The sequence below is a fragment of the Hylobates moloch genome, unplaced genomic scaffold, assembly GCF_009828535.3.
Source record: "Hylobates moloch isolate HMO894 unplaced genomic scaffold, HMol_V3 SCAFFOLD_22, whole genome shotgun sequence".
Lineage (NCBI taxonomy): Eukaryota > Metazoa > Chordata > Mammalia > Primates > Hylobatidae > Hylobates > Hylobates moloch.
This window is the reverse complement of record NW_026652297.1, coordinates 23,543,640-23,571,129: the sequence shown is the minus strand read 5'-3', so window position 1 is coordinate 23,571,129 and position 27,490 is coordinate 23,543,640. Positions and strand designations below refer to the sequence as shown.

The window sequence follows — 27,490 nt, the reverse complement described above, 5'->3', positions numbered from 1 at the left end:
AAGAGTGCCTGCCTTCTACTAGGTATAAAATGAGTATTTATTGAATGAACAAAAGTAGGATAAATGAATTAATGAAGGATTTTTAAAATTTGTGTTACAAAATCATATAACACATTTGACGTTCACAACAAGGGAAGCAGCTACTCAAGACCAAATTTTAAATTCTGATAATGATCATGACATTTTCAGATAACAGTTGTTAAAAATGCCTGTTTATTATACCCTTGCCAGGAAAATGAGTCCTGAGAAAATAGAATGTATATAATATTAGTAAATATAAAAGAGTGACATAAAATTGATAGGAAGCCACACTTTGTTAGGGGTTCTAAGGTTACAGGAGGTTGTAGTGTTGCATTCAAAGAGACAGTAGAGAGTAAAAGAAGTCACACAATATGTTGCAGGACGTCAAGGACCCCAAACAGAGGGACCAGCTGGAGCCACAGCAGAGGAACATAAATTGTGAAGATTTCACTTTAATATGGACACATATCAGTTCCCAAAATTAATACTTTTATAATTTCTTACACCTGTCTTTACTACAATCTCTGAACATAAATTGTGAAGATTTCATGGACATTTATCAGTTCCCAAAATTAATACTTTTATAATTTCTTAGGCCTGTCTTTAATCTCTTAATCCTGTTATCTTTGTAAGCTGAGAATGTACATCACCTCAGGACCACTATTGTGTTAAACTGTACAAATTGATGGTAAAATGTGTGTTTGAACAATATGAAATCACTGCACCTTGAAAAAGAACAGAATAACAGCGATTTTCAGGGAACAAGGGAAGACAACCATAAGGTCTGACTGCCTGTGGGGTCGGGAAAAAAGAGCCATATTTTTCTTCTTGCAGAGAGCCTATAAACAGACGTGCAAATAGGAGAGACATTGCTAAATTCTTTTCCTAGCAAGGAATACAATATTAAGACCCTAGGAAAAGAATTGCATTCCTGGGGGGAGGTCTACAAATGGCCACTCCGGGAGTGTCTGTCCTATGCGGTTGAGATAAGGACTGAGATACGCCCTGGTCTCCGGCAGTACCCTCAGGCTTACTAGGATTGGGAAACCCCAGCCCTGGTAAATTTGAGGTCAGACTGGTTCTCTGCTCTCAAACCCTGTTTTCTGTTAAGATGTTTATCAAAACAATACGTGCACCGCTGAACATAGACCCTTATCAGGAGTTTCTGATTTTGCTCTGGTTCTGTTTCCTCAGAAGCATGTGATCTTTGCTCTGCCTTTTGCCCTTTGAAGCAGGTGATCTTTGTGACCTACTCCCTGTTCATACACCCCCTCCCCTTTTGAAATCCCTAATAAAAACTTGCAGGTTTTGCAGCTCAGGTGGGCATCACGGACCTACTGATATGTGATGTCATCCCCAGCGGCCCAGCTGTAAAATTCTTCTCTTTGTACTCTTTCTCTTTATTGCTCAGACTGGCTGACACTTAGGGAAAATAGACTCTACATTGAAATATTGGGGGCGGGTTCCCCTGATAACAATGTTTCACTCTAAGCTGGTGGCTACTCTGGCAGTGTTTGCCCTAAAAAATGTAAGACTTGGGCCATAAAGTGACAGGAAGATACTGTTTAGCTGGCAGGTTATCATATGGACAAGGATTACTACCAGTAGCAGTAGTCCACAGAATTGTGTACCACAGCTCTGTACTGTTGCGTACAAGATAGGCTGCACTATCTGACCTCCTTGTCATGATTCTTTGGAGCCACACAACTAATCCTGGTTAATTCTTTGTGAGGCCATATGATGTATGTCATTTCTGGGCCATAGCATTTAAATGTCAGCATGAAACCCTCCAGAGTGATCGTTATTTTTGCCATTACAACATGAAACATTTGAGATGGCAACTGTTCCATTAGCCAGGGACCTGGAGTGACAGACATGGAACAGACCAGCTGAACTGCAATGGATTCAAACCATAACCAAGAAAACAATGTTTGCTGTTACAGGCCACTAAAAAATTGGAATTTTTACTCCAGCACAACATTGCCTATCTTGACTGACAAACAAATTTGTTCTGTTTGGCTGCAACTGGCAGGATGAAGACTAATGGTTGGAAGTTTCAGGAAGACTAATTCTGTGCAATATAAGGTAAAAAAAATATATAAGGTAAAAACATAATAAAGTATATAAAGATAAAATGAAATACTTTTGAAATTATCCATTCACTTTCACAATATATAGTGAACTCTATTATCTGGTAAGTACTATATAGGTAAAAATCCTTGCCTTAATGGCGGTAAGTAGTAAGTTCCCCTTCACACCCAAAATGTCTGCATGGAATGGCCTCTAAAGATTTGACAGAACAAATTAACTTAAAAAATACCTTCCAACCTAGAGCTTTAGGACCTCTGATTCCTCTGGTCTTAAAAGAAGAGAAAAATACGTACATATAATTTTTTTTTCCTCAAGTATTTCTTTGATTCAAACCACTAACTGATCCATTGTCTTTTTACATTTTGATGTCTTTTTTCCAGCAAATAAGTTCCTTCAAGGCCAATGCTGTTTTATCCTTTCCCTTGATCTTTCTTCTAATATTTAGTAGGTGGTATTTTATTGTCTATTCTTTTAAGGAAATAACCAGTGTAGCTTTTGATACCAGCTACTATTATTGGCCATTTGATATGTTCCAGATTTGTCTTTCAGCCATTTAAGTTAGATTTGGACTTGTTAAAAAAAATCTAGTAGCACAAATATATTATTGTGTTAGTTCATTCGAGGTGCTATAACAAATTATCTTTTACTGGGTAATTTATAAGCAACAGAAATGTATTGCTCACAGTTCTGGAAGCTGGGGAGTCCAACATTACAGCACCAGCAGATTCAGTGTCTGGTGAAGGCTCACTCCTTGCTTCACAGATGGCACTTTTGTTGCTGTGTCCTCACACAGTGGAAGGGGCAAGGTAGCTAGATTCAGCCTGTCTTATAAAGGCACTCCTCTCACTCATGAGGGTTGGAGCCTTCATGACTTAATCACTTCCCAAAGCCCCTACTTCTTAATACTATCACTTTTGATATTAGGTTCTAAGACATGAACCCTAACATTGGGGGAACACTAACATTCAGACCATAGCAGCTAACCAAATAATCCAGATTAAATGCCCCTTTCTTCTGAAAAATGATCTTAGCCTTGTGCTATGAAATTTGTGGCCAACTACAATTTTTTATTAACATCTTAACATTTAATAAACCCCTACTATGTGGAGGTGTAAGGCTTAAGAGTTTATCAAACTGTGTTATTTAATGCACTGCACCCAGAATTACATAATTCTGTATTCTAACAAAGCCCATGTGTATTTGGAGGAAAAAGCAAATTCAAAAAATGAGGGGCAAAATGGTCTCTTGGTTCAACTCAGAGGAGCATATCATACTTTCAGTTATAGGGGCTTGGCTGATAACTTAGGGAAGCAGATGAGCATATGAGTGTAAGAAAGAAAAAAAACAAACCTTTTTTAAAAATTTCAAATTTCTGTTCAGCTTCATTTCAGGCTTTCAGAATTGGAAAATCAACTGCCTGCTACCAAAAATTACTGTTAAGCAGTAATTAAATACTGAGAATGTATTTTTTTCCATTCCAAGCCTGATGTCTTTCTCAGACACAGATATTGTTACTGGTTAGGAAATGCAGCATTTTGGTAAATTAAGGCAGGAGGACTTAATGTCTCCTGGGACCTGTGGGGGCAGAAAGTGATCCAAGAAGGAAAACGTTTTACTTTGTTTTGCTCATTATAATCATTTATACCTTTTTGCTTTGCTTTACAAAACTAGGAGTTGTGGTGGGCACCTGTATCTTTAAAAAGGAGGGTTGGTTCCCTAAAAGGACCCTAATTCATAATTTTAAAAAATTCCTATATGTTTGGAATTGTGGTCTCGGCATAAAATGATGATCAACTGAAAAAAGATGAATAAATTCCAGTGAATTCAATAACCATGGATGAGGGAAAAAACAGCAGCATGAATACATGCTGTATTCTCCTTTATTTAGAAAAATCACACAAAAATACAGCAGAGTTTATGTGTTTGTCACCAGGGCTTGAAAGTCGAATCAACTACTGTGTAAAAGATAAAATAAGACTGCACGGATATCAGGATTTTCCCAGCGTGCTTTATTCATAGCCATCTGACACAACAGGACCTAACAGAGCTTTTAGGAAAAACTGAATTCTCAGCCCACAATCACTTTCCAGGAACTTCCCTGCAAACAGTGCTGTGCGCTGGCAGAATGGAAATCTTAGCAATCTCCCTCCTGCTTCCATAGTTTCCTCCTCTCTAAATAAAATTATTTATGGGGACTTAATGAGAGAGCAAGCCTCCTGTGAAAGGAATTCAAGAAAGTGCGGCTTCTAAAAATACACCTAGGCAGCTCTACAGTCCTTATTGTTACAACCTGACGTTTTGCAGTTCATGCCATGAACCTCACTACACTTCTTGCCAAATACACACACGCGTACAAAGAAGAGGAAAAGTAAAAACTATGTTTTCTCTTTCTGCAATCCCTTTAACTTTGAGTAAACAGTAGTAATTTTCTGTTGACATACTCAGTGCAAATTTCTCGAAGGCTACACAATACAAAACAAAAGACCTGTTAGCTTCCTCAGAGCTGGGGGGAGGAGAGGCAGGGGGAGAGAAATAAAAGTTGATGGAGCTCCAGTTTCTCCTAAGCCTGCAGTCCTGAGCCTCCAGTCACCCTAGTCTTTTTATAGAGATTTTTTGAGTTTCAGTCTCCACTTGGGAAGGCTCCTTGGCCCCTTCTCTCCCAATGTCAATAAAATCCTCATCTCTCCCGCTTTGCCCCCAGCTTTTTGGAGAAACTGGACCTTGCTTAGGCATCTTGTTCCAGTGGGTTGAAAAGTACAGCTGGTGACGTGAGGATAAATATTTAAACAAATGGGCTGGGTCACAGCGTGGGGGTCGTCAAGAGAGGGCCTCCTCCTCCTTCCGCCACGTGCTCCTCACTTGGGGTGCAGGGCTCCCGAATAGGGGGCTAAGAGGGACGAGGGTGGGATGAAGGGAGATGGACAGACCAGGCTGTAAGTGAAGGAGGCCCTCTAGGAAACATCGTCTCGACCGAACACTGACAGACAAAAAAAAAAAAAAAAATTGGCCCACATGCCCCTAGTGGGGAAGCATACATCCCACGCAGGCTGGGTTGAGGTGGGGGTGCTTCGGGGCCTCTCACCTGACTTCCTCCTCCGCCTGCACACACACTACAGTAACCCCCTCTACTCACCCCCCAAAACCCAGCCAAACAACGAACAACAAGAGGAAGCCGCAGGCGACAAGAGGAGGGGTGCGCGTGTTGGGGGCCCCCGGAGAGGTGAGGGGGCAGGGTTGGCGGGCGATGAGAACCGCGCCGCGCACACCAAGCGCACCCCCAAGCGCCCACACTTACCCCTCGAGGCTGAGGGTCCTGTCTTCCGCGCCAACCCCCGTGTGCGCCCCCTGGCCCGCCCTCAGCCCTCCGGCCCGCCGCCCCCCACACCCCAGCCGGCGCGCTGGGAGGGAGCCCGGGAGCGGCGCGCAGCAGCGGCGGCTGCGGCGGCTCGGGCTCGGCTCGGCTCGGGCTTCAGTGCGCCTAGTGTCGCCAGCGGCCGCCGAGGCTCCCACCGCCAGGGGGAGAAGCCGGGCGGGCGCTGGGGAGGCGGGCCGGGCCCTGGCCACCCCGCTGGCCAGCCCGCGCCGCACAGGCTCCGAAGCGGCGGCTACGCGGGGTCCTCCGAGCCCCCGGACGCAGCGTGCCCGGCCCGAAGCGCCACGGCTGGATGCGCGTCCCGGGTGGCTGCGGGCTCCCGCGGGGGGCGCCCCGGCCGCTCCGGTGCGCCTCCAGACTGCGGGCGCCGCGACCGACGAGCCGAGAGCAGCTCCCGCCGGCCCCTTCCCCCTCCCGCCCCCGCCGCCCCCTCCCCCTTCTCCCCCCCCGCCCGTTAACATCTCCTCCCTCCCCCTCCTTCTCTTCCTTCCCTTGGCCCCGCGCGCTCGCTCGCTCGCTCCTCGCCTCGCTCTCCCCTTTAAACGCCCACTTCGGATGGGGAAAGAGAACAACTTGAAGTCAAGTTGCAATTAACTTCCGCGGCAGCCGCAGCTCCGGCGGCGGCGGCGGCGGCAGGAGAGGCAGAAGCCGCCGCCTCGGAAGTCCGACGCCGGCGCGCCCGCCCGGGGAGCCGTTCTTGGTTTCAGGCCCGCACTCGACAGCCACCGCCGCCCCCAACGTCCATGCCTGAGTGAGTTCTGCTCTTTTGCCTCCCTTTTCTCCTTGCTACTCTTACTGTTTTATCTCTGTCCCTCTTTTTCCGGAATCAATCCAAACTTCTCTGTAGCACCCACCCCGCGTCCCCTATTGGGGCGGCTTGGCTCCCCTCTCTTGGGCGCAGGGCTTCAACGGTCTTCCGAGCCCCTTTTCTCACGCAGACGGACCTCGGAGGGGTGGGCTGGTAGAGTAGGGGAGAGCGGTCGGGATGGGGGACTTGAAGATGCCATTCGTTTTCTGTCTGGGTGTGGACACACCACCACACCTGCCCAGTAGACCCTGGCTGAACAAACTCCTTCAGGTCACCGGTATGGCCTCTTTTAGAAGAGGAAAGGGGAGTGGAAAAGACCGAAGGAAGCAAATGGGGAAAAGGGGAGCCTCTCCGTGCGTTCTGGAGCCGGGCGGCCAGTAAGGTGCCTGAAGGAGTGGGCTGCGGGAGTGGTAATATTCCCCCACCGGATCGCGAGTCTGCTCAGCATCCTTTCCCGGTCCATCTCCGCCTCCCTCCGCTCCCTGCCGGCACGGCTGATTGTAAGCATCGGCGAAGAGGGGCCTGGGAAGTTTGTGGCAACTTCTGCATCCCGGCAGCTACTCGGGCGCCGGGGCGCTCAAGTTGGAGCCCGGAGTTTGAAAGCGGCGGCACTCCTCTTTTCGAGCCATCGCTGGCTGTAGCGAGGCCGGTCCTGGAGAGGCTGCTGGCGTGAATGTGGATTTGGAGTTGGGCAAGAGGGAGAAGAAAGGGCCGTCCTCTTAGCAGGGGCCGGGACATCACAGGTGCAGCCTCGCAGTCCACACCGTGTCTCCCTCCTGCTGTCCAGACCCGAGCGCAGTGGCCTTTTCCTATTGCTCCAGTGCCAAGACTCCCGGGGCGGCAGAACCGGGGTTTGGGAAACCACGACGAGAAGGACGAAGCAGGCAGGTGGCAGGTCCGGGGAGTGCCACGTGCTTACTGGGGAAACGCAGTTTCCTCTTGGGATGACCTCAGAAGACCAACAGGGGAAAGGGGCATAGGGATCTCCTTGAAGGTTTTGGCCTCGGCCTCCACTGGGGTGTTGCAAATTTCACTAACAAATGTCAACCACAGGGTCCTCTCTCAAAGTGTCCTGGTTGGCAACTTTGACCTCTGCTCCCTTCCTTGGCGAACTTTCTCAGTGGCATTCCGGACTTACAAGCAAATGTTCTAAGACTTGAACTCCACATGGTTATAAAAGAGACAGGGAAAACAGAAAGATGCCCTATTCCCCGGAGAGAACCTTACTGCTCTGACTGACTGGGGTTCCATGTTTGCATCCTTGGAGGCCAGGGGACCTGACTTTCTCAAGGGGGCGGGGGGTAGGGTAAGAATGAGTAAAATGTTACCGCTCGGTGTCAGGTTTTGTCCTAAGCAATCTGATATTTACGGTGTTTGTACTGCTGACAGAGTAACTCATCCCGTTGAAACTTAATTGAAATTTACACTCTATCTAAAGTGGATTTTTCTGAGATGTCAGGAATGTGAGATTTATTCTGTGCTCAAATGTAGCTGCAAAAATAAAAAACAAAAACCCATACTTTAAGTCTGAAGAAAACCAAGGTTGAGGTGTTTGCTCTAAAAACCTCTCATCTCCTGTATGGTACTAGTGCTATGATTTAGCAGTAGTCCTTTATTTCTATTGCATATTATTTTCGTAGAACAGTAGTACATTCATATACTGGCTGCTCCAGTCTGCTGGCAAACATTAGCATTCAAGCTTACATTTTTGACAAATGTGCAGACAGGAATAGCATGAATAGGCATCTTAAATATTAACAACCTAAGCATCTGTTGTGAAACAAATTTAATATATTTACTCTGTTTTTCTCACATTGTTAGAAAAGGTTATAATAAGTGCATAATTTCAACTTTAGTTAGCAGAAGTAACTGGCTGTATCTTTCACTACCTCTCCAAGTGTTTATTACACAATCATCAGACAAATACTTTAATTAACTTGGTTAAGCACATTATTAAATACACTGTGGACAATGTGTATACTATATAAAATGTAACAGTAGCAAACTATGTATTCTATTTGTACACGTTTTAAATGACTATGCATTTTATAAATATACCAAATATGTTTATTCTTCATCTTCATTTGACACTTATTACTTCATAGTTTTTTCTAATGAAAACAATATTTTAAATGTAGAGTTGTTCAGTCATACGTAATACATAATATGTAAACAGTAGCTATAAAATACAAGGGATTGTCAAATTTGGATAGTGCTACATCTAACATTATACAAGAAAAATAAAATTACAATTCAATTTTGTATTTCTTTCTGAATAATGAATATAAATGATGTATGAAAAAATAACGAATAGGGATTTCCCTCCTAAGGTACTAGCTCCTTAAAATTTGGTGGGAGGGCAGGATGGGGGGAGAAAAATGATAGAGAAAGAAGACCTAAATAACTTCCAAAAGTCTGAATAGTTATTTCCAGAATCAATGCATTCCTCACTTTCCCACAAGCTGAAATATGTAATAAATAATAGTTCTTTGTATGTAAAAGTATTCAAAAGGAATGTTTTTTGTTCAGATTTGTAAGAAATTAATATATTCTTTGGTTGATAATCTACAAAAGTAGTTCTTTTGTCTCCCAACATCTTAAGAACGACAACAAAATGAATATTGGTTTATTTCTGCAAAGAAATCTGTTGCCAGCTATATGAACCTGTGATTAAATAAGACATGATATGCTCAGTGATGGTAAAGAAATACTACATTAACTTAGTAAAGACTAAAATATCTGGAGGAGAATTTTTAGTTCTTTTTCATATGACAGGTTGTGGATTGTAAATTAGGCCTGAAAGGTCAGGTGACAGGCACCTGTTCCTCATTATTGTAAAAATATTTTGGTTACAAACACTATTAAGCTAAACACAACATGGATATACAGCAGGGACTCTATAAAGCACTCTAGTGGGTTTTCATCTGCTCTGTAAATTTCCAAAAGGGCTATACATAGATATGACCTTTACACACATAGTTTCTTCCATACATGTTGTCTTGGATGGCTGTAATTAATATATTAGCACTTGGAATTGATGAAGCATTTAAAACAAATGCATATGACTAAAGCAATCTTCAGACTATTTCTAGACATGGTGTAGTTGAATGCAAAAATGTTTTTAATCTCTTTTTCCTTTTCAATGTATTGATTATCAGAATTTTGTTCATGTTATAAACAGAAACCTCCCCAAATTGCCTTTTACACTTTTTAGATAAGATGGGTTCTTATTTTAAATGATGCTACAAAATATTTTGCTCAGTACTCATATATAAAAAGAAAATTAGTTGCTATATACTGTCATAGCTTTATGGCATACATAAAATAGAAAAAACACGTTTTACATGAATACTGTTAGGAAGGATATCATCATTTGATCTTCAAACTTGCCGCTTCTCTCAGGAGAGTTCAGCAATATTTCTATTGGAATTAAGGAATGGGGTTTGATTTTTATGAATGGTTTACCTTCAGATGTTTCAGAGAGCAGAATAAGCATACATATTGAAAAGACCAAAGTGGCACAAGGCTGCAAAATATTAAAGGTGCCAGGTGCTTTTAATTAACAAATGAGGACTGTCTCGAGTAAATGAGATAACTCAGATTAAGTTCTATGATATTTCAAAATGTTTTTTGTCTTTTTCGGTTTTGTGTGGTTTGTGCTTATTATATTAGCTATTCATTTTTAGCATTTGTGATCAGATTACAGAACAGTCATTACTCTTGCTTTTCAAATTGATTTGGTTTTCAAACTCCAAAACTCTGTGATGATTTTTACAAATTGGCTTACATCTTGACAGAACAGAGTTAAGTTAATTAATAGATCAGGCACGAAAAATCATCCACAGTAGGGTATATTTTCTGGTAAAATGAAAGTTATGTTTCAGCATGATGAGCATCAGGCTTCAGTAATCTGTTCCTCGTGTGGAATGAACACTTCCTACTTCGAGCTAGCAGGCACCTACTGTTTATTTACGCTGCATTAAACTGACAGTGCAGCAATCAGAGGAAAAATATTACTTACCTTCCTGAAGTAAATACCAGTTTATAGGTTAGTGCACGTATTTATATTCCTGTCACCACTAAATAACGGCTCTGTCTCCATTTTAATATCTACCTGTGCTATAATCCAGGGCTTCAGACTCTTCCTGGTTGGGGATAGGGGTCGAGAGGAGTTTTTCTTATCATTTCCCTATGGCAAAACTTTAAAGACAGCTAATTTCATCTTCTCATTTCTGTCATGTGAGAACCAGTTGAAAGAAATGTTATGCACTTTTACTTTGCATACCTCAACTATAACATCAAAACCCCAAAAGAATCTGCATGCCACTTAAAATAGTCATCTTAAAGCAACCTCGGGATAAATATGTTCAAACACATTCAAATGTGTTTTGCTAAATTAACTTTCTACAGAGTTCCAAAAAGATTAAACTATTTGATTCCTCAGATAATAACTTCAATAAAGTGTCTCCTCTTCCAAGTCTTAGATGGAATGTTTGAGTTTTTAATGGAGTTCTGAAAATATGAATATAAAGTGGGGCTCATTGATTGATTTATTGATTGACTCTCTAAGCTTTTCTCTGAAAATATTCTTACCTCCTTCATTTGACTTCTTGTTAATCTGCCATCCTTAAAATAAGGGAGATTTCTACTTTGTTATAATACTAAATGTATTTGTTGTTTTTCTTTTACGTTAAAAATCCTTTCTCTTTCAAGACCCCTTGGAAACATCAAAATATTGTTAAAGTTGAATTCCAGAACTCACAATTAACTTGAGAAAAGGCTTATTATCACTTAAATTATCTAAGAAGCGGTTACACTTAACTGTCTATACACAGTTATCAATACCTAGTCACATATTCCACTGACATCAGGGTAGAATATGGTCTTAATAACAACATATAAATCAAATCTGTTACACAAGGTTCTTCTCCTTCACTATACTGAAGAAAAAGTGTCTACTATAGTAATTTATATATCGTTCCTAAATGCTGTTCTCAATGGTAAGTCTATTTAAACTTGATGTCTTCATAGAGTGTGATCAACACATTAACACACATTATTTCATACTTTTGAACTTATGCCAATGGTATCTTTTGCTGTTTATTTTTTTAAGTCTTTTTTAAGATTAGATATTTCAGAGTAAATAGATACAGATTGTGTGTATATATATTCAGGGTGAGATTTAGTAGTGTAGCATTTCTCCAACATATTGCCCTATTTTTATGCTTTCAAGTTATTTTGTATCACTTCTACAGTTGTTGCAGTTTGAAAATTCCTAATCGAAATTCTAATAACCTCTTTCAATGGACTTTCAAGGATGTAATTCAGTTTATGCGGTGATGTAGTTTAGTTACAAGAGATGAAAATTAGTTAACTGGTACCTCAGGATTTATGTCCCTGGTTTCTGCTGAAATTTATTCAGTCCAGTTATTTGACATTTTGTAGAGAAGTGGCTTGTAATCAAAAATTAAGAGTTGGTTCAGTTTCCAGTGGAGGAAAGATTTTGCTGGATAAAACATTTAACTGTGCAATATTTTATTACACTCATCACTCATTTTAGAGCCTGCTTATTGTTGCACACATTTCTGAATACCTAGGGGTGCAGGTCCCCAGATGAGGCTGAAATGCTTGCAGAAGCAGATGTCAGGCTGCACCTGGCTGTGCCTTTACTAGTACCTATGTGGACTTAAGCTGCCTCCCCCCTCTGCACCCCTTTCCCCCCAGGTGTGCAGGAAGTAGAGGGCGTTATACTGGGTGAAGTGGGTGGACTCTACCCAGAGCTATGACCTGATTTGTGACGCACCCTCAGAACTGCAGTAATGGTCCAGCTGCTTCACAGGCAACTGGTAACCACCTCATTTGGGGATGTTTCTGCCTTGCTAGCGGTGCCAGAGAGAACTTCATCATTGTCACCTCATCAAGACTACTTTTTCAGACATCTCCTGTAGGGCTAGATTCGGAGAGCAGCTTCTGATATTTGGAGGGTAAGTGCCAGAAAAGTTACTGTAATGTTACATATGGAGAATCAGGACTCCAGCCACAGTGACAGATAGGCATTGAGTGTTCGGGGGAGGGCTTTCTGTTGGGATGTTGCTTTTTCTGAGCTCTAGAAAATTTGGGACCAGATACTAAGAAAAATTCTTCAGTGGGCATTCTTTTTTGGGTGGTGAGATATAGTAGCAAGTTCCCAGGGAGAATTATTAGACCTTCTTGAAATATTTAAAGTAAAGGTAGTCAGTAATCTGTGTGAGGGAGCATTCTTTAGATGCAGTTTTCCTGGAAGCTAGGCAGGTAGTAGAGTTGATTGCTAGAGATTCCTCTATAGTCTTATTCATGGTTCCTGATATGCCATTAAGAGCATGTAAATGACAATTTGGCCTTTTAATGTTTATAATGTTACGGACTTTAAGGCAAAAGAGGTTTTATGTTATAAATATTTTATTGTAATAATTATTATAAATAGAACTTAGTGTATGCAGATATCTTTGAAATGGAGATAATCTTGAATATAGCATATCCATAATTAGCTGTTTGATATTGAATGCAATTGAGTTTTCCTGTTCTAGTGAAACAGACAATGGAAATCATTGGGGATTAACAACAGGGCTATGTGATTCTTGATATAGCAAGCCTTTCTTTCCCCCAGAAAATATTTTATCAATGAATGAAGTACTAAATTAAGATGCATACAGTTTTAAATTTTTAAAAAATCTATAGAATTTGTAAAATAATCCAAATGCTTCCCATTGTATTTTCACCAACTGAAATGATACTTGGATGTACTGTTTAATGGTAGACAGTGATCTCCAGACTGTGGGAGGAAAAAACAATATTTTAATAACTATGCTTTAAAAAAGTTCTTAGAGTTGCATTTCCCTTTGGGTGGTTTAAGAGGACTCAAACAATTTAGAACATTATCTTAAAAGTTTAACAATGACAGTTTGTATAGAATCACTGTATTTTAATAATACTGTATGCTTATTAGTGTTATTAGAGCAGTAGACAGTTAATTACAGCCTTTTCTGAGGCATGTTAACTATTAACAACCATGTTAAAAAAGAATGATGTATACTCATCATACAAGCGGCTGCTTGCTTGATTCTTTAAAAAAATTCTTTTAGAATGTATGGAGTCAGGGTTTTGGTTCAGAATTATGAAAGATTTTCTACTAAAGCAAATTGATTTTAAAACTTTTCACTGGGTTATAAAATTTTTCTCCTGTGTTTTTTTTCTTTCCAGTGTCATTAGAAATTATTGCTCCTCAGTGGTTTTAGTTTTTCCAAATTGTATTTTGAGATACTCATTTTTTTTGTTTTTTGATGACTTTGGCCAACATAATCCATTAAAAGCTTATTCGATTGATTTTGCTCCTCTTAATACTTCTTTTGGTGGAATAATTTTAGTCACTTTTTCTTTAGCCAAATTGTGATTACTTACAACTCTATATAACCTAATATTCTACATACATTTCAGCAGTTAATCACAGAGGTAGTTCTAAGATTATTTCATTGTCTAAATCTCAAACCTGGGTTTTCACTATGGCTTCTGGCATGGCAAAACAATGGGTTACTGAAACTGGAGGGATTTAAAGCTAGACTTAGCCTTACTTAGACAATTCTATCAAATTGGTTAACTATTTGAGTTATCTTGGTTGATTTGAATTTGTAGATCTTGTAACCTTGTAATATGGCTCTTAAAAACGCACTAGTATTCCCACTTTCTGAAGTTTGTAGAAGCTGCTATATATTTCTGTAAGTATTAAACTACAAAAAAGTAAGTAAGTGATAAGGTATGTCTGTGTTATATAAAACAGAAAGTTCATAGTTAGCATTCTGTGCCTTGTACGTATTGGGCACTCATTAAAGAATTGCTAAATTAATAATAAAATATAAAATGTAGCTTGTGCCGATAAAGATTTATTGGCAAAGAGACTTTTCTTTCTAATTTTCTGTTTTTACTAGGGTTATCTGAACACTTAATCTGCATGTGCCTCATTTTCTGGATAATTGGATGATTTTTTTTTTTTTTTTTTTTTGGTAGCACCTGGATCTCTGTTCTATCCTCATTGTCTGACCTTCAGTATTAGGTTAAGTATGCCTGCTCAGCTTCATTCTTTGGTGTTTGGTTGTGGTAACAAACAATACTGGAGTCAAACAGAGCACTCCCCTGAGTTCCTTGCAATTTGAGCCACCAAGTAGCCATCCTTCTGATATTCCAGAACCAAAAATATTATGGACTAGTGCTTCAAGGCTGATTGACCTTCTATGCATTCTTTCCTACAATAATGATTGTTTTTCAGGCTCCCATTGAATAAATACTACTATAATTATTGGATAAAAAGATATTTTTCATTGCAGCTTAAATACATTGTTTGAAAAATATTCTAAGATTTGGAGTGTTTATATATGAATATTTTATTCCATTCCTTAAAACTAATTCTGAAATTGCAGTAGGGTTGTGTTAGCTGCATCCAAAATATTCTGAAAAGTTCTAGGCATTCTATGAAAGTTATCTTAAAAAAAGACACTTCCTTTTAAATTTTATTTTCATTTTAAAATATGAGTGGGGCTGCTTGCAAGACAGTCCTATTTAGTTGCACGAAAGACAGAAATTTCTTAAGTGGTGCACTGCTGTGTGACCTATTACATTATCATGCACATTCTGTCTCTTTAAAAACACAGTCTCCTCTATTTGCCCTATTAATTGTTGATATGTTGCCATCCACGAGACAAAAATTAGAGCTGTAATTAAATAATCATGTGATGCTCCTTAGTGCCAATGAGAGCAAACTCATTTTTCCAGGCCCTGATGGTCACCGATTATTGTATTACTACTGGCTTGCTTTATTTTTTTTTAATGATTCTCTATCTGTAGATTACCTAACTACTGTCCTTCTTTTCAAAATTAAAGAAAGTAGAAAACATTCAGCCAGTTAATTGGCTAGAGGTCCTCAGGGACATAAGGTAGACATACCTTTTTTGCTTTTGGTCACCTGGTAGGTTCTTTGGGGAGGCTACATCAGTGGTGTGGTTGCCTGCCATTTAATTTACACTGGTGTTTTGGCTGGGATGGAGGCATATGGGGAATGCCAGGAGAATTACAAAAGGAGCCGGGTATTAAAATTCAGAAATGATTAAAATTGAAATAAAAGGATGCTGCTTCTTTGCCAGTACTCTGGCAGTCATAATGACACATAGAGATTAGTTTCCACCTTCATCTTTTCCTTCTTTCTCATTTCCTCTTATTTATTGTTGACACATTTTCCTTATGTCTGTCTCCTGTCGCTGTATCTTTTTGCACCATTATGCATTCCCACTTCTCCCTCTTTCTTTAAGCATGGAGAAGCCTACTTAACCTTATTATAACAATAACAGAATAGGTTATTAATATTTAATATGCACATGATTAAAATTTCTCTCCCTTAAACATAGGTCAGCTGTATTATTACTAACCGGCATGTAATTTTTCATTTAAAATATTCGTATTCTACCCCATGCCGTTTCTGAAATGCAGTCTACTTTAGTAGTGATTTAATACACAACGTTTAAAAATTGTGGTCGGCTAGTGAGAAAAGAATTTACCAGTCATGGATAATCAATTATGCATGAATTCAAATGTAACAGATGGAATCTGGTGAGTTAAAGTTTCTCTTTGCTTTAGCGGTTATTTTTTTTAATTTGTTTGTTTGACACCTGTCTCTTATATAGAGATAAACATCTAACGTAGCATGTGAGAAATTTCCTTGTATTTGTATTTTCTCTTTCAAGTGAACTTAATTTTTTTAATTAAAGAAAGAGTTTTTTTATGTGATCTTAAAGATGATCAGACTCTACCCATTCATTTTATAGATACGGAACCTGATCCTGCTTAACTAATGAAGGATCACTCAGCTAGTGAGTAGAGTAAGAAGCAAGACCCAAATCTAGTTTCTCTATCTTTTCTCCACTACTTTTCCCACTATGTGATTTATGTTCCTTTTTGTGGGAGTTACTTAATAGTAGGGGTATTATACTAACTCTGAGTTTTAAAGGCTTTCTCAGGAAAACTGTGGTAGACTAGTTTTAAATTGTGAAATACTCTCTTGTATAACATGCAAATATTATCTGTGTACATATAAAAATGTTATGCTATGTGTATATTTTATATATATATATATATGCTTATTCTTACTTGGATGTTAGCCAAACAATTGGATTTTTCAAATCTATTGAGAATGCCACAAGATTTGGTTTTACATCCTAAACTGCGGCATATGCCAGCCTTGAAGATACATTTACACTTGGTTGCAGTGTTGTAAATTTGTAGTGACAAAACCCCTTTGTGCAAAGCGAAATAAAAAGTTATTTTTGAGAGCCTTGTTACCTCAAAGAAGAGATGAGGTTAATTTTTATTAAATATAATATGAATATATAGTGTTTCTTCAACTGTAAAATAGAAGAATAGTGGATATTGACCTTTAAAGCAGTCTAGTCTTAAAACAGAAAGCTGGTTTCCATCAAAATTTTTCATAAATGTGCTATTTGTTTCTCTCCCAAGTGTATTTATGTATTAAATAATACAAATGAAAAGTCTTTGCAAAATAAATAAAAATAAATGATTAAAAAACAGCCTCAAGGCTCTCTAGTTCTTTTTTTAAAGTTCTACTGTGGCATTATTTATCAACTTTTTCCTTCATGTTGGCTCAAAATGTCCATGTATAGTCCATGCTAGTTATCTAATAAATTTTTAAATGAACACATTAATAAAGAAAAAGGCACCTACAAGATAGGTAATTGGATATGCTTTAAGTATAGCTATACTGTGAAGCTGTCTTTTAGTATTTTATTTAATGCTTTTACACATAATAAATATATCTTTGTAAGTTGATTTCACTATATTAGCATTCCTTAATTATGTGTTTAAGAAAAAATATAGATATGAACTTCAATAAAATGATTTATACACGAATTTCCAAATCATTAAAAATGCCATCATTAATACAAGTGTTTAATATAAAATCCATAGGAATAGATGATATGAAAACTGTGGAACAGTATAGGAAAAGATGATATTTCAAATTATTATATGTAGATATACTTTCATCCTTATTACTAGCACTAAAAAAGTAACTGACCTGATTAAATTTGAAAGCCTTTTTTTAAACAAAATTTTCTTTTATTAAAAAAATAGAATCTAAAGTCTTTTTATGTAGACAATTTGCAAATTAGTACTTTATACAATTGTTACAATTGCAGCTGTTCTGCATATACGAGCGTGACACTCAAAGTACTGTGTAACTGAGACAATCTATTTCATGCATATAGTTAATTTTTACTGTTTTGAAAAACATTCCAAAAGAAATTTTTGGACTTAAGGAACTCCTGTTTGTTTTTGTCTATGTGCCTTTTTTTGGCTAAGATATTGTATTGAATAAAACCTTAAAAGAGAACCATTTTCTTACATTGAAGGAACCTCAAAGTGGGTGGGATCTTGGTCTCTAATTACCAATCTATGTTAATTATCCTTGGGTCAGGTATTCATCATATTAATTATGTAGCATAGACTGGACTGTAGCTGTTAGCAGGTAAGGACAAAGCAATGTAAGATTGGGGGTGGGGATGGGATTGTTCGGTGTGATGTAGCTCATTGTTTCTCTGAGGCTTGGCATGATATTTTCCTGATATTATATATCTGCCAATGTTAGGCGTACACGAAAGATTGTTTTGCTTTTGTTTTTTTTTAAATGTTTATATGGTAAAATATATGTAACAAATACGCCATTTTGACTGTTTCTAGGTGTACAATTCAGTGACATTAATTACATTCACACTGTTGTGCAACCATCACCACAGTTTGTTTCCAACTCTTTTTCTATCAGCCCAAATACAATGTGCTTTAGTTTTTAATTTAATTTCTCCTTCACTTCAACAAATTTCAAGTGTTACAGTAGTATTTAATTATTGTCCAGGTGTGAAGCATTTGTTTTTGATGGTGGCTTTCCTTCCCAATGGACAATGCCTCATCCAGTGCCTTATGGTGGTGGGCACAGCAGTACAATATCAGATATTGCCTTTGGCTGATGTTGCCACAAAAATCACCTGGACAAGGATTCAGGACCATTGTAACCTCAAATTCTTTCTCCCTCCAATTAAGCTAGGAAAGATTAGAAATAACATTCACATCAACTAAGGAAATTTGGTTGATATGTACATCATGGTTAAAAGTTGATTGGGAACAGTTGCTGTTTGATTTCACCGGAATTAAAAATTGGAGGATTTTACCTCGAGCTTTCTGAGAATATTAAAGGCACAGCAACTAGGTCTAGGATGCTTTGCAGTTGGCTCCTTGACATGGACAATCTAAATACTTTGGTTCTGTTCAAGTGCAGTGACAGTCTGGAAATAAGTTGAACAGTTTTCAGCCCTTCACAGAGAAGCCCACTCAAGGCTGAACAGTTGTCTGAGAGAAAAAATCATGTTATATTGAAAAAAGAATTAGAGGAAACTTGGATGGTTCTGGCTCCAGTAAATAATAGACTGGTTTGAGAACTGTACTTCCATGTATAATTTTGTGGTTAGTCACTTATGTCTATCATGATAAATAACATACCTGCACAGGATTTCTGGCACCCCAGTAAATCTCAAACAAGTGCCCAAATGCTAGTGTATTATGGTTCCTCAAATAGCATGTATTTATTTGCCAAATCAATGATCCAATAGTTTCCTGCCCCCACTTTTATTGCCTTTTTAGAAATTTGAAACAAGTAGCTTACCCACACATACATTTCTCAAATTTTGGTCCACTGCTGGTTCATACAACAGCTTTCGCTTTTCCAAGTGACTCCAGGAGTGAGTTAAAAACCACCTCAGAGATGTCCTGAGTATTTGATTATCTATCTCTAAAACATCACCTAACCTGGTAGATGCCAAACCTGGCTGTATATGAGAATCACCTTGAGAGCTCTAAAAAACTGAATATCTTCTCCTCATCCTCAGCCATTCTGATTTCATTGCAGTGGGGTTCAGCCTGGACATCTGGATTGTGATCTCAGCACCTGGTTTTACTTCCTAAGATTGTCAAAGAGAATCCAGAAATATATACATAAGTAAACCTTCAAGATGCTTAGAGTCTTGCAGTTTGGAGAGGCAGACATATAGATAGATATGAAATGTCACATTGCATTCAGGCTGTGTAATGGAGCATGGAGAAGGAAATAACTAACAACTGGAGAAGGCTTCGGACTGAAAAGGGGAAATCAAGCTGCACATTATAGAAGATAGCAGAAAGGAGGTCCTCAAGTGAGAAGGGGCAGGAAGGGCACTCCACGAGCTATAGGAAAAAAATGAGGCATCTTTGTGGACTCTAGGGCAATTTCAAGAATCCTTCCTTCTTCTTACTCGATTTTGGATCTGGGTCCAGATAAAGGTACCAATTTTGATGGAATTGTTACCACTGTGCCCTGTCAAATAAGTGATCCATACTGGCATCCATGGAAGGAAAGGTAGCTAAATTTTTTTTTTTTCCAATGAAGTTCCCAATGAAACAGTATTGTTTCTGAGTAAAAGGCCCAGATATCCTGTCGGATTTCTAGAAGCCAGCTGCAATGGCTGCTCGTTTTCCCTCTCCAGATCTCCCAAAACAAACATAAACATTGGGTTTTTTCCCCCTCAACTCTAACGACTTTTGTCTATTAAAACTGTATCATGAATTACCACTCTGTATTTACATCTATGCCAAGTAATTAGGGAAACAACTTTTGATCGCTATCAGTCTAGCTAAAACTGAAACTCAACTTCTTAGGGGAAGAAAACAAAACCAAAAAATCCTTAAACCCTATATTTAGAGTTCATTATCATCACTCCTTTAACTCGCCTGCAACATTTTGAAGCTTTTTGCCATTATTCTCTGCAGTGCATCATTATTTGTTATCTGGATGCCCTCCCAGTTCGAGTAGGTATCTACATTAATGCTTCCAGAAGAGCCATTTCTAAGGGTAGCTATGCTTATATAATGTAGGTACAGGGGTAAGGGTGGGAATGACTGTGGTTTTTAACTTCACCTATGAGATATTTAAATGTTCATGGAAAGCAGCTTTTGGAGTAAACACATTACTTAAAATGTATTACAGAACCCTTTCAAGTACAGACATGTCTAGAAAGTTCTTAAATTTGTATTTAGCAGTCTACAGGTCTCATTTCCTGCAACTTTACATATCTACAGGCTAATTCTAAAATGGCGAATTATCTTGACTCAGATGTCATTGGAATGTCTGAAAGCCATTTAGCACCTCTAAGACTCCTCCTGGCCAAGTCTTGGATTCCCTTAGTTGTCTTTTAAAGGAGTTCTCTAGGGTAAGCACTGTCCAATGGAACTTTCTGCAATGAGGAAGTGTTCTATAATCTACACTGTCCGCTATTAGAGTATTAGTCACATGGGGCTATTGAGCACCTGAAATGTGAATGAGGAATTAAATAATGAATTTTATTTAAATTAATTCAAATTTAAATGATATAGCCACCTTCTTCAATGTTCCCTCTTCCTACAATCACTCTAAAAAACTGTCAATGCAATTTGTAATGGAAATTGGTTGCAAGTGACACTGTGAGCTTTTGTTCCTATTTATTCATTTATAATACAAATATTACAAGGACACTGTATAAAATTCGTAGTAATATGGCAGTGAGCAAGACACCCAGTCTCTGCTCTCATAGGGCTTACAGTCTAGTAAGGGATACATGTATTAAGCCAGTAATTACCCAAATTGTTAATTAATTAAGACTGTGATGACTGTTTCAAAGGAGAGATACCAGATTCTGTGAGGGTATATAATGGGGGCCAGAACTTCTTGCCTAATTAGTCAGAGAGTTTAATCAGAGTTCTAATTATTAACTAGACAAGAAAAGCATGAGGCAGCTTCCTTTCCCCAAGTTCAAGGCTGGGTCAGGTTGGCTGCAGGAGGCACAGCTCTCAGAGTAGGGCAGCTAGCATGTGCCATGCCATGACCTCCAAAGAAGTGGGATCTGTTTAAGACGTAGGATCTTAATCTGATTAAGCTGTGTGCACACAAATACTGCAAACTTCTGAACTTGAACAAGTAGATTCTTTCCCAAACTGTATGCAGTTGTAATGATGTCGGTCACAGATAATACGTGAGAAGGGTGCAATGTTTACAGGATATTGCATTTCTTCTCCAATATATATTTTGACAAAGTTGTTCGGGCTGCAGCCCCGGCTTTTTCCTCCCTGCTCTTTCAAACTGGTATTTGGTCCATTCAGGAAACGATGCGGAAATCGGTCCTGACATCCCAGACAGACAAAATGAGACACATGACAGCAAAACATATGGCTCAGATACACATCCTTATATGGCCAACAGAGACCATATTCCCAGAAATTCATATATGGAAAACACCACCTGCAGCTAAAGCCAAAAAACAAAGAGTTGACACGACAAAAAGAGCAATACGCTACATAAATTGTGCTGCTTTAAGAGTGTAGAGATAGCCAACTGTATTTGAATTTTAAAAGATGAAAAAAAAAAAAACCATGTCCTTAGAAAGTGTTATGGTGGTAAGCATTGCTTTGCTAACACAGTCACTGGCGGAGTTGCTATATCTTAAAAGCATTCAAATTCTAAATGCTTTCTCTGTTTATTACAAATGTATGTGCTATTCAGAACTCTGAATGTGTTTTAATGCGTTCGGATATCTGCCTGCATATTTATCTTAATACATTGCCATCTGAAACATGCAGTAGTCCTTTCATTAAGTTTTTAAAAATTTTGTGTGTAGCCAGGATAATGCCTTCTCATGTGATAGAAAATTGATGCACTCTGTTTTAAATGTGCATCCACATGTTAAATAGTTCATGTATTTGAATTGCAATATTTTATGTTCCTGAGGTTTTCTATTTTGATGGCCAGACTTATAAAGTTTAACTTTCTTCAATACTTGCTTGCATCATTGTTGCTTAATATAAGATCCCTGTGTTGACATTTTTTCCTCCCACCATGATAGTTTATGTTCACATATGCCTAGGAAGGTGGTATTTTCTTAATTATTGCTATTATTTGAATACTTGTCCTCTCCAAAACTCATGTTGATATTTAATCCCCAATGTGGCAATATTGAGAGGTGGGGCCTTTAAGAGGTGTTTGGATCATGTGGGCTTTGCTCTTGTGAATGGATTAATCCATTCGTGGATTAATGGGTTATCATGGGAGTGGGACTGGTGGCTTTGTAAGAAAAGGAAGAGAGCCCTGAGCTAGGATACTCAAGCCCCTTGCCATGTAATATCCAGTGCCACCACAGGACTCTGCAGAGAACTCCCACTAGGAAGAAGGCCCTCACCAGATGAGGCCCCTCCATCTGGAATTTCTCAGCCTCCACAGTGTAAGAAATAAATTCCTTTTCTTTATAAATTACCCAATTTCAGGTATTCTGTTAAAAGGAACAGAAAACAGACTAAGACAAATTTCTTTCTTTTTTTGTCTTTTATTTTTATCTGGCTTTACATTGGCCAATACTCAGTGGCTTATAATGAAATATTCTAAAGGGTAGTTAATATATAGTAATTAATTTCATCAGTGATGTATACCACTAGTACATTAACCTCTATGTGCCATTTTACTTACGTCATTTCTTATTGGAATAAAAAATGTGCTTGAGGGAAGTTTATTGTGCTATATTGTTATTCATTGTAATATAGTCATTATTAGATGCCTTTATGCCCATTTATTCTGTTTATCATTTTCCAAGGCCAAGTCAGTCCTTATTACGTACTTTCATGTTTTGTGTTTATGAATAGATTTGTGACTCAGATAAAAGGTGCTATTCAAATTTAAGGATTGCTGTATTCCCATATTATATTAGCATTCACCAGGTCATTAAGAGGGTAAAGCATTCAGATGGCATTTTGTCTTATTTATTTCTGTAAAATGATGTAATAAGCATATTTACAATATTTCATTTCAGTCTCTCTTAATATTGATATTTCCTGTGATCTTTGTTTAGTGGTGTTTTCTCTTAGTTTAAGTTTTATTTTGCCCAACAGCTTTCTTTTCTTTTATAAAAAACATTCAGCTTGAGGTGACATTGCCTGGCTAAATTACATTTTTGTGTGTGTGGACCACTATAAGTTTTCTTTATTTTTAAATGTTGCTATTGTTTGTAAATTTGCACAACAAGATACTAGAGTGCACAGTCCCTACTGAAAACAAGGCAGGTTTCAGGGAAACATGTCAGGCATTACTAGTTTGAAGCAACTATTAAAGTATCCATATTGGAAATTTCAAATTTAACCTACCATATTTCTATTTCTTATACTTTAGCTAACATATCTTCCTTCAGATTTCCCCACATTTTAACTTTTAAAAATTTACTATCATTTGGGCTTTTTACTAAAAATTTGCCTTAAATTTCTTTTCCTATTTTTGATGCTGTGTTTTCTGTTTTATTATCACATGTTCATTCTTCTGCTCAAGGCTTGGGTTTGTGTGCCAAGATTGACGGTTGCCTTCCCAGATTTTGACTAACCTTTCTGGTTTGTGGGTGAAACTTGGGTGCTATTAGAGTGATATATTTTCATTGTGTTTCTCCTAAACTTACTCTCCCCCAGGAGGCCATCATTTCCTGCACTTTTCTGCTTTACCTTTTGGCTTTTCTTTAGATTTGTAATGTAAACAGTGTGCCTAAGAGTGTATTGGTGGCTTTACAGAGCTTAATTTGCATATTTCCCTTTTATCTCAGTACTTGTGCTAACTTGTTGCTTTTTTATGTGTAACAAAATGTTTATCTGACTGATTTTTCTCTTTTCCCTACCAGCATATTCTGAAAAATAATTCTTATTTTTGTTAATGATTAACTGCCTTCAGGGTGCCTAAATGGTAGAACTAAAACCTAAGCGATAAATGATGCATTTCTATTTTGGGTTACATTGTAATATTCTTTGTTTTTACATGAACTATATTTAATAGATTGTCTAAATAAGAGGATCATACTTATGTGGTAATGACCATTTATCTAACTGGGTAACCTACCCTAGATTACAGCAGAAGTGTTTATTGCTACAACAGATGTATTTACCAATCCAAACTTTCCTGTTTTGCCTAGGGTAAATTATTTGAAGAATGATGGCATCTTTTCCTTTATAATAACAAGTCAGGTCTCTTTCAAGTGACCCAAATTTTGTTTAACTCGGCCACGTATTTCTTCTTCCAAAGTATTCTGTGGCTCAGAAGTGAGGGCGATTTGAATCAACGTCTGACTAGTACAGAAAGCTCTTACTCAGTTCTTTCTAATGTTGGCCCTTCATAGTTTAAGGACCACCCTCCTTAGAGGATAAACACTAGGAGCGTTTCGAGGCTCCTGGCCTTTATTGCTGTACACGTTTCTGCACCCTCCGCGCTTCTCCGGAGAGATCTGCCTTCCGTCTGTACCCCTCCAGCCACTTCCTGATGTCTCCCTACCTCAGTCCTCAGCGCCTGTCACCTGCGTACCCGCGCCCTTCTCCCACGGGGCCGGTGCGTCTCCCTGTCCCCCCACCTCGCCTGTCCCTCTGCGACGCTCCAGGCGTACTCCTTTTTGTGGCTTTTGTGGCCTGTGGGTGGTTGGTTAGTTTTCTCCCCTGGCCCTCGCCCCCTCCTCCCCGTCATTTTCCTTCCCCCCGCCCCCCGTACCCGTCCTGCTCCTCCTCCCTCCTCGCTCCCACTCACACACCTGCCCCTGCCGCCCGCGCGCCGCGCGCTCCCCTCCCCGCTCCGGCGGACGCTGCCAGGGAAGCCCCCTCTCCTCCTCCCCTCTGCGCCCTCCCTGGCGCGTCTGGCGGCGGCCGGCGCTAGCCCTCGCGCAGCGCCCTGTTATTCTGGGTATTGTGTGTAATAAATGTCGGGCCGCCTCACTCTAATCAAGCTCATTACAAATTCTTGCGCGCCCGGGGCCGGAAATCGTGCGCTCCCCCCCTTCCCTCACTCATTCACTAGTTACTTGTCTTTCGGCTTTTTAACTCGCCGCCCCCGCCCCCTCCCCCAATCCCGGCCCTCCAGCCCGGGTTTTAATCCCCATCCCTTTTCCGCCCGCTCCGTGCACCCTGCCCCCCCACGCCGCCTTCCTCCTCGGCTCCGCACCCCCTTCCTCCTCTCCTCCCCCCTCCTCCTCCTCCGCCGCCGCCGCCGCCGCCACTTTCTCGCTCGCTCCCGTTCCCCGGACGCGGCGGATGAGCCGGCCCCGCTGGGGACGGCTCCGGGCGGCGGCGGGCGGCCGGGAGGAGGCTGCGTGCTCGGGGCTGGGGCTGCGAGCGGGGTGATTTTGTATTAAAATGAGGAGGAGGAAGAAGAGGCACCCACAGCGGCAGCGGCGGCGGCGGCGGCAGCAGCAGCAGGAGCAGCGGCGGAGAGGGCTGCAGCCCGGGCGGACGCGCGGAGCTGAGCGGGGCACGGCGGCGGCAGCGACAGCGGCCGGGATGAGTCAACTAATAATTTAATGGGGGCAGAGACGGCAGCGAGGGGGAGAGCGAGCAAGGGAGAGAGCGAGAGAAGCAGCCCCGTCCGGGGACTCGCGCTCACACGCACACACACAAACACACACACACCTCTCCCTGTGCCACCCAGCAACACCCGGCCTCGTCACAACAACAACAGCCGCGGCCGCCCTCTAGCCTGCCCGGGGGCCCAGCCGAAAGCCAGGGCGACTCTAGAGGACGCTGCCCGCCCCCCTTTTTCATTTCGGGAAACTCCTGATCAGTTTTGTTGGGGTTTCTGGGTTTCTTTTCCCCCCAAGTCCTAGTGCCATTGTGGTGCTCGTTGTTTACCTCGGACTCTGGACGAGTGAGAGCTTGGCGACTTTTTGGGGGGAGGGGGCGGGGAGTTTGTCGCTGCCTAGGCGGTGGAGGTGGCTGGGGGTGCCTTCTGATCTTCCTTCTCCTCCCCCTCCCCCCGAACCTCTTCTCTCCTCACTTGCTGGGACCCCAGACGCTCACAGCGCCGCGTCAATGGGCAGGGAGAGGGTCCTTGGGGCTGTTGTCAGCGAGGGCAGAATCAAAAGTGGCATTTTAGTGCTTTTCCGGGGCTTTTCTCGCGACCCTCTGCCCCCTACCCTCGCTGTCCCTCGCTAGATGCCCTCGTTGGGGGTGCGAGGCTGTGGGGAAAAGTTTAAGGTTTGTTAATATTAGTCGCGATTGTTGGGGAGGGGGGTGGGGGTGATTGGAAGGGAGGCGAGGTGGCCTTCCCAGTGCGCGTTCTTCGGGGTTATTGAAGAATAATATTGCAAGTGACAGCCAGAAGTAGACTTTCTGTCCTCACACCGAAGAACCCGAGCGAGCAGGAGGGAGGGAGAGACGCGAAGAGAGCTTTTTTCGTTTTTGGAGACCTTGTCCGCAGTGATTTTTTTTTTTTTTTTTTTAAGAGAATCCTCAGTCACCACCTCGTTTCCCCAGCACCATCACAGTGTACAGCTCATAACGGGTTTTGCTTTGTTTTTACGATTTCCCCCCAACGAATCACTTGTCAGATCAATTTTATCTTCTTCCTCCTCCCTGCTTCCCACTCTCCCCTCCTCCCCATCGCAAACCCCGTTCTCTGAGGTTAGACATTTTACAAACCCATATATGTTGGTTTTCGAATTGTGATTTTTTTTTTTTTAAACCCCTTTCTCATGGCTACTCTTCTAGACGTTTATTTCTGCCCTTCCCCCGCTTAGGGGGGCGGGGGTAGGGGAAAGGAAAATAATACAATTTCAGGGGAAGTCGCCTTCAGGTCTGCTGCTTTTTTTTTTTTTTTTTAATTAAAAAAAAAAGGACATAGAAAACATCAGTCTTGAACTTCTCTTCAAGAACCCGGGCTGCAAAGGAAATCTCCTTTGTTTTTGTTATTTATATGCTGTCAAGTTTTGAAGTGGTGAGTTTCAGGTCGGTTTTGCTAATTTCACTCAGTAAAACTGCAGTGTTTCTGTTTCTAGATAGTACTTTGCTTCTTTGTCTCTTTAAAAGGTCACAGTGAAAGCTTGGCCTGGATCGTGCCGGCCATATGGAATGGATAAGGGCACAATCTTAAAATGTGATTATGGGGATGTGTGGGGGCGAAGGAGGCGATCCAGCTAGAAACTCATTGAAAAGGATCTCACTTTGCAAAAAATCGGTTCTTAAAAAACTAGAATTTCGAGATTTTCTTTCTTTTTAAAGGAAATAATTGTTGTTACTGAGTTCACTGTTTTATTCAGTAATTA

General features: G+C 40.4%; 1 protein-coding gene and 1 long non-coding RNA gene across 6 annotated transcripts in view; one reads left to right on the top strand and one right to left on the bottom strand.

Moving 5' to 3' along the window:
* LOC116461640 (uncharacterized) overlaps positions 1-5,726 on the bottom strand; it is a 42,903-nt gene extending 37,177 nt beyond the window's left edge. For both annotated transcript variants that reach the window (XR_009211682.1, XR_004246155.2), the window contains exon 1: positions 5,408-5,726. This is a non-coding gene — a long non-coding RNA (uncharacterized LOC116461640). The remainder of the gene's footprint in view (positions 1-5,407) is intronic.
* A 252-nt stretch (positions 5,727-5,978) lies between these two features.
* The window catches only part of SATB1 (SATB homeobox 1), a 96,785-nt gene continuing 75,273 nt past the window's right edge, over positions 5,979-27,490 (top strand). The window contains exon 1 of one of the 4 annotated variants that reach the window (XM_032143415.2): positions 5,979-6,236. The gene's annotated coding sequence lies outside the window, so the exon portion shown is untranslated. Of the gene's footprint in view, positions 6,237-12,258; positions 12,278-25,442; positions 27,163-27,490 lie in introns of those variants that run through there. The other 3 variants (XM_032143417.2, XM_058433522.1, XM_032143416.2) reach the window with 3 other exon arrangements.